Here is an 8263-nt window from a genome sequence, read left to right on the forward strand (position 1 = left end):
AGTACAAGAATATGAAAACAAATAGAGAGGTGATCAACACAAAAAAAATTAACATAAGCTTCAGCACAAAACATTTAGAACACAAGAACAACACCTTGAGCACAAGAACAACACCTTGAGCACAAGAACAACACCTTGAGCACAAGAACAACACCTTGAGCACAAGAACAACATCTTGAGCACAAGAACAACATCTTGAGCACAAGAACAACACCTTGAGCACAAGAACAACACCTTGAGCACAAGAACAACATCTTGAGCACAAGAACAACACCTTGAGCACAAGAACAACACCTTGAGCACAAGAACAACATCTTGAGCACAAGAACAACATCTTGAGCACAAGAACAACACCTTGAGCACAAGAACAACACCTTGAGCACAAGAACAACACCTTGAGCACAAGAACAACACCTTGAGCACAAGAACAACATCTTGAGCACAAGAACAACATCTTGAGCACAAGAACAACACCTTGAGCACAAGAACAACACCTTGAGCACAAGAACAACATCTTGAGCACAAGAACAACACCTTGAGCACAAGAACAACACCTTGAGCACAAGAACAACATCTTGAGCACAAGAACAACATCTTGAGCACAAGAACAACACCTTGAGCACAAGAACAACACCTTGAGCACAAGAACACCTTGAGCACAAGCGCAACACCTTGAGCACAAGAACAACATCTTGAGCACAAGAACAACACCTTGAGCACAAGAACAACACCTTGAGCACAAGAGCAACACCTTGAGCACAAGAACAACACCTTGAGCACAAGAGCAACACCTTGAGCACAAGAGCAACACCTTGAGCACAAGAGCAACACCTTGAGCACAAGAGCAACACCTTGAGCACAAGAGCTAGAATCTTACCTCTACGATCGCCACCACAGACGTGGGTGCTGGTGGAGGCTGTATTATGAAGGGTCCGGTGATGATGCCAGGCGTGGCGGGGCGTGTGGGTGCCGGCGTGGGCACGGGAGTGGAAGCGGGCGTGGGATCAGGGGTAGCTACGGGTGTGGACTTGGGTGTGGGCATGGGTGTGGGCAGAGGTGAGGGCAGGGGAGTAGGGAAGGGAGTAGGGGAAGGCTTGGGCATGGTCTTACATGCGGTGTTAGGCCTATATGGGGGGTGCGGCACGGACATGGGCGTGGGTCTCGGTGTGAGGATTGGTGTGGGTAAGGGTGTGGGTGGGTAGTCGGACTCCTGGAGGGGCTGGCGGTGGAAACATGCCCCGTCAGGCAGGTCATCATAGGTCACATCTGCAACAAAAGGGTAAAAGGTTAATTTGAAAACATCATGGCCAGCTGACCTAGCTGCTGCAACCAATATAACAAAAATGTATAAGTTTTACATTTGCATATTTTGATATTACCGCACCGTTTACACGCTACTAATTAAATCACACACCCACTAGTAATTACATGGAAGGTTTTGCGTGCTCAAGGTAGTAACTGGAATTTCTCAACGCCAGAAATAAAAGCACCATTCTCCCTGTTTCTGACAACATAATTGAACTGAACCGAATTCACATTCCATACCTCGATGAAGCTTTATAAAAATGTTACAATGACTATAGTTTTATGCGGTAATTCACAGACAATATTGCTCTGAATGTATTAAAGAAGAATAAATAACAAAAACTCATGCGAACTTTCGACGTATTTTATGCTTTTTATTTTACAGGCTAAAGGAACGGGGAAATATTCCACTAATTAGTGCTTGGCCAGCGAAAAAAATCATTTATTGTTAAGACAACTCCACAGAGGTCTTGACGAGCTGGAGATCAAAGAAGTCAGGAAAAAACACGGGCTGCTAGTGTGGGCTACAGGATACCTTAGAATAGCAAAATGAAAAAACATATACAATCTGTTTTAGTATAAGAATAACTATTCACGTACGTTGTCTTCCCTGCCTCTTCAGTCTCTAAGCTTCGTAAAATTAAGGTCCTTTAATATTATCAGTTTCACAAGTCTTGTTAAGCACCTTTGGCCTTCCTCGAGTCCTCTCTGTCCTTCTGTGTTTCTGTCTGTCTGTCTGTCTGTCTGTCTGTCTGTCTGTTTTTTCTCTCTCCCTCTGTCAAGTTATCGCACGTAAACGAAGCAACGAAAAAATGAGAAAGAAAACAATTTCTGTCAAACCATTACAAGTATCCCCTTAACAGGGATACCAAAAACACCAGAAAAAGATTACATGCAACAAAGAAATAATAGCCATCATTACAATAGCGAAAAAGAAATGCCCTCACACAAGAAACGATAAAATCAATAAACTGTCAATATCGAAGAGAAATTACTCTTCGAATTTTTTTTTTCGCCCAATAACCGAAAGGAAACATGAATAGATATATATCTCATCTGACGTTAGGCTCAGCGAGGGCCACTCTCAGTAATTATCATCACCGATATTCACTGCTCACAACAAATACAAGGCAGACACCCAACACTCACTCCCCCACCCACCAACAAATATAATTAACACACACACACACACACACACACACAGCCCCATGGGGGCCCCGAAACATGGAGAGCCAAGATGATGCATGTAGTACTGGCAAACCTCATGCACCAACATGATAGGGACACTACCAGAGAGAGAGGGGAGGATGAACCAGCAAGACTGGACCTTGTGTTCACCCTGAGTAGCTCAGACATTGAGGACATCAAATATGAAAGGCCCCTTGGAGCTAGTGACCACGTGGTGCTGAGCTTTGAATACATCGTGGAGCTACAAGTGGAGAGGGTAACAGGAGTAAAAAGGGAAAAGTCAAACTATAAAAGGGGGGACTACACACGTATGAAGACCTTCCTGCAGGAGGTTCAGTGGGAACGAGAGTTGGTAGGAAAGTCAGTAAACGAAATGATGGACTATGTAACAACAAAATGCAAGGAGACAGAGGAAAGGTTTGTTCCCATGGGTAACAGAAATAATGGGAAGAACAGAACGAGCCCTTGGTTCACCTGAAGGAGTAGGGAGGCAAAAACTAAGTGCTCTAGAGAATGGAAAAAGTACAGAAGGCAAAGGACTCAGGAAAATAAAGAGATTAGTCGACGTGCAGGAAACGAGTATGCACAGATAAGGATGGAGGCCCAGCGGCAGTACGAAAACGACATTGCATCGAAAGTCAAGTCTGACCCGAAACTGCTTAACAGCACATCAGGAGGAAGACAACAGTCAAGGACCAGGTAATCAGGCTGAGGAAAGAAGGTGGGGAGCTCATGAGAAATGACCAAGAAGTATGTGAAGAGCTCAACATGAGATCTCAGGAAGTATTTACAGTGGAGGCTGAAGAAACACTGGGAAGACAAAACAGTGGGGTACACCAACAAGGAATACACCAACAAGTGTTGGATGAATTACACATATCTGAGGAGGAGGTGAAGAGCTCCTAAGTGACCTTGATACCTCAAAGGCGGTGGGACCGGACATCTCTCCATGGGTCCTTAGAGAGGGAGCAGACACTATGTGTGCCACTAACTAAAATCTTCAACACATCCCTTGAAACTGGGCATCTAGTTGAAGGATTGAAGATGGCAAATGTAGTCCCCATCTTTAAGAAAGGAGACAGAAATGAAACACTAAACTATAGACCAGTGTCACTGACGTGTATAGTATGTAAAGTCATAGAGAAGATTATCAGGAGGAAAGTGGTGGAGCACCTGGAACAGAACAAGATTATAAACGGCAGCCAGCACGGAAGGCAAGTCCTGTGTCACAAACCTACTAGAGTTTTATGACAAGGTAACTGAAGTAAGAAATGAGAGGGAGGGGAAGGGTGATTGCATTTTCTTGGACTGCAAAAAGGCCTTTGACACAGTTCCTCACAAGAGATTAGTACAGAAGTTAGAGGACCAGGCGCGTATGACAGGAACGGCACTGCAATGGATCAGAGAATACCTAACAGGGAGGCAACAGCGAGTCATGGTCCGTGATGAGGTATCACAGTGGGCGCCTGTGATGAGCGGGGTCCCACAGGGGTCAGTCCTGGGACCAGTGCTATTCTTGGTATATGTGAACATGACGGAGGTGATAGAATCAGAAGTGTCCCTGTTTGCAGATGATATGAAGTTAATGAGGAGAATTAAATCAGACGCGGACCAGACAAGTCTACAAAGAGACCTGGACAGGCTGGATGTATGGTCCAGCAACTGGCTCCTAGAATTTAACCCCGCCAAATGCAAAAGTCATGAAGACCGGAGAAGGGCAAAGAAGACCGCAGACAGAGTATAGGCTAAGCGGCAAAGACTGCAAACCTCACTCAAGGAAAAAGATCTAGGAGTGAGTATAATACCGAGTACGTCGCCAGAAACACACATTAACCAGATAATTGCGGCGGCATATGGGCGCCTGGCAAACCTGAGAATAGCGTTTCCGTACCTCAGTAAGGAAACGTTCAAGACTTTATACACTGTGTACGTCAGGCCCATACTAGAGTATGCAACACCAGTTTGGAACCCACACTTCGTCAAACACGTCAAGAAATTAGAGAAAGTGCAAAGGTTTGCAACAAGGCAAGTTCCAAAGCTAAGGGGAATGTCCTACGAAAAAAGGTTAAGGGAAATCGGTCTGACGACACTGGAGGACAGGAGAGTCAGGGGAGACACGATAACGACATACAAAGTACTGCGTGGAATAGACAAGGTGGACAGAGACAGGATGTTCCAGAGATGGGACACAGAAACAAGGGGTCACAATTGGAAGCTGAAGACACAGATGAGTCAAAGGGATGTTAGGAAGTATTTCTTCAGCCACAGAGTTGTTAGGAAGTGGAACAGTCTGGCAAGCGATGTAGTGGAGGCAGGAGCCATACATAGTTTTAATATGAGGTATGATAATGCTCATGGAGCAGGGAGTGGGAGGACCCAGTAGCGGTCAGTGAAAAGGCGGGGCCAGGAGCTGAGTATCGACCCCTGCACCACAATTAGGTGAGTACAATTAGGTGAATGCATATACACACACACGTATATATAAATATATATATATATATATATATATATATATATATATATATATATATATATATATATATATATATATATATATATATAGTATGCAATAAGATCAAAGTAAACAGGTGATTTTAAAATATGCAAAACAACCACTGTGAAAGAGTAGTGAAATTCCAAGGGCTTTCGTGACTACTCACATTGTCAAGGAACTATGAAAGTAATACATCAAAGGAAGGCAATTAAAGGGCTTAGACCACACCTCACAGTCAACTCCCAAAACAAAGAAACACCTGACGCGTGACAATACCGGACTCATAAGAAAAGAGAAACACTGCAGTAGGTCCGCTGGTCCAACTAGACAGGTCCTCACCAAGGCAGGGTGGCCCGAAAAAGAACTTTCACCATCATTCACTCCATCACTGTCTTGCCAGAAGGGTGTTTTACACTACAGTTTTTAAACTGCAACATTAACACCCCTCCTTCAGAGTGCAGGCACTGTACTTCCCATCTCCTGAATCTCTTCATAAATGTTACTTTGTTCACACTCCAACAGCACGTCAAGTATTAAAAACCATTTGTCTCCATTCACTCCTATCAAACACGCTCACGCATGCCCGCTGGAAGTCCAAGACCCTCGCACACAAAACCTCCTTTACCCCCTCCCTCCAACCTTTCCTAGGCCGACCCCTACACCACCTTCCTTCTGCTACAGACTGATACACTCTTGAAGTCATTCTGTTTCGCTCCATTTTCTCTACATGTCCGAACCACCTCAACAACCCTTCCTCAGCCCTGTGGACAACAATTTTGGCAATCCCGCACCTCCTCCTAACTTCCAAACTATGAATTCTCTGCATTATATTCACACCACACACTGCCCTCAGACATGACATCTCCACTGCCTCCAGCCTTCTTCTCGCTGCAACATTCATCACCCATGCTTCACACCCATATAAGAGCATTGGTAAAACTATACTCTCATACATTCCCCTCTTTGCCTCCAAGGACAAAGTTCTTTGTCTCCACAGACTCCTAAGTGCACCGCTCACCCTTTTCCCCTAATCAATTCCATGATTCACCTCATCTTTCATAGACCCATCCGCTGACACGTCCACTCCCAAATATCTGAATACATTCACCTTCTCCATACTCTCTCCCTCCAATCTGATATCCAACCTTTCATCACCTAATCCTTTTGTTATCCTCATAACCTTACTCTTTCCTGTATTACTTTTAATTTTCTTCTTTTACATACCCTACCAAATCCATCCACCAACCTCTGCAACTTCTCTTCAGAATCTCCCAAGAGCACAGTGTCATCAGTAAAGAGCAATACAACCCCATCTATAAATATATTAAACAACCATGGTGACATCACACATCCTTGTCTAAGGCCTACTTTTACTGGGAAATAATCTCCCTCTTTCCTACATACTCTAACTTTAGCCTCACTATCCTCGTAAAAACTCTTCACTGCTTTCAGTAACCTACCTCCTATACCATACACTTGCAACATCTGCCACATTGCCCCCCTATCCACCCTGTTATACGCCTTTTCCAAATCCATAAATGCCACAAAAACCTCTTTAGCCTTATCTAAATACAGTTCACTTATATGTTTCACTGTAAACACCTGGTCCACACACCCCCTATCTTTCCTAAAGCCTCCTTGTTCATCTGCTATCCTATTCTCCGTCTTACTCTTAATTCTCTCAATAATAACTCTACCATACATTTTACCAGGAATACTCAACAGACTTATCCCCCTATAATTTTTGCACTCTCTTTTGTCCCCTTTGCCTTTATACAAAGGAACTATGCATACACCCTGCCAATCCCTAGGTACCTTACCCTCTTCCATACATTTATTAAATAATAGCATCAACCACTCACTCAAAAACTATATCCCCACCTGCTTTTAACATTTCTATCTTTATCCCTTCAATCCCAGCTGCCTTACCCCCTTTCATTTTACCTACTGCCTCACGAACTTCCCCCACACTCACAACTGGCTCTTCCTCACTCTTACAAGATGTTATTCCTCCTTGCCCTATACACGAAATCACAGCTTCCCTATCTTCATCAACATTTAACAATTCCTCAAAATATTCCCTCCATCTTCCCAATACCTCTAACTCTCCATTTAATAACTCTCCTCTCCTATTTTTAACTGACAAATCCATTTGTTCTCTAGGCTTCCTTAACTTGTTAATCTCACTCCTAAACTTTTTCTTATTTTCAACAAAATTTGTTGATAACATCTCACCCACTCTCTCATTTGCTCTCTTTTTACATTGCTTCACCACTCTCTTAACCTCTCTCTTTTTCTCCATATACTCTTCCCTCCTTGCATCACTTCTACTTTGTAAAAACGTCTCATATGCTAACTTTTCCTCCCTTACTACTCTCTTTACATCATCATTCCACCAATCGCTCCTCTTCCCTCCCGTACCCACTTTCCTGTAATCACAAACTTCTGCTGAACACTCTAACACTACATTTTTAAACCTACCCCATACCTCTTTGACCCCATTTCCTATGCTCTCATTAGCCCATCTATCCTCCAATAGCTGTTTATATCTTACCCTAACTGCCTCCTCTTTTAGTTTATAAACCTTCACCTTTCTCTTCCCTGATGCTTCTATTCTCCTTGTTTCCCATCTACATTTTATTCTCAGTGTAGCTACAACTAAAAAGTGATCTGATATAAGCCATACCACGGGCGGGATTTGAACCCGTGGTCAGAGAGTCTGAAAACTCCAGACCATCGCGTTAGCCACTGGACCAGCTAGCCACAATAAGATTCGTCCAACTAGGTATATTTCTACACCATAGGAAGGTTAGCATAGGCCCCACTATGACCACTAATGCAAGTTTTTACAGACGAATCTCCAGCTAGCGTGGCCGTGACGAACTCTAGCTCAAGTCTCCTCAGTGCCCTCAACATGACTCACGAAATCGTAATGACACTATTGCAAACAAACTATACCATGCGCGGGATTTGAACCCGCGGTCAGAGAGTCTCAAAACTCCAGACCGTCGCGTTAGCCACTGGACTCTGACCGCGGGTTCAAATCCCGCCCGTGGTATGGTTTGTTTGCAATCGTGTCATTACGATTTCTGTGGCCCCTCTATAAACATGTATATCCTGAAGTCTACTCAACAGTCTTTTATCTACCAATACATAATCCAACAAACTACTGTCATTTCGCCCCACATCATATCTTGTATACTTATTTATCCTCTTTTTCTTAAAATATGTATTACCTATAACTAAACCCCTTTCTATACAAAGTTCAAACAAAGG

The 8263-nt window shown here is 43.6% G+C and overlaps 1 long non-coding RNA gene across 3 annotated transcripts in view; it reads right to left on the reverse strand.

Moving 5' to 3' along the window:
* Nucleotides 1-877: 877 nt before the first annotated feature.
* Nucleotides 878-8263, reverse strand: part of LOC138853217 (uncharacterized) — a 448445-nt gene continuing 441059 nt past the window's right edge. For all 3 annotated transcript variants that reach the window (XR_011392426.1, XR_011392425.1, XR_011392424.1), the window contains exon 3: nucleotides 878-1266. This is a non-coding gene — a long non-coding RNA (uncharacterized lncRNA). The remainder of the gene's footprint in view (nucleotides 1267-8263) is intronic.

Source organism: Cherax quadricarinatus, chromosome 25 (genome assembly GCF_038502225.1).
Source record: "Cherax quadricarinatus isolate ZL_2023a chromosome 25, ASM3850222v1, whole genome shotgun sequence".
Lineage (NCBI taxonomy): Eukaryota > Metazoa > Arthropoda > Malacostraca > Decapoda > Parastacidae > Cherax > Cherax quadricarinatus.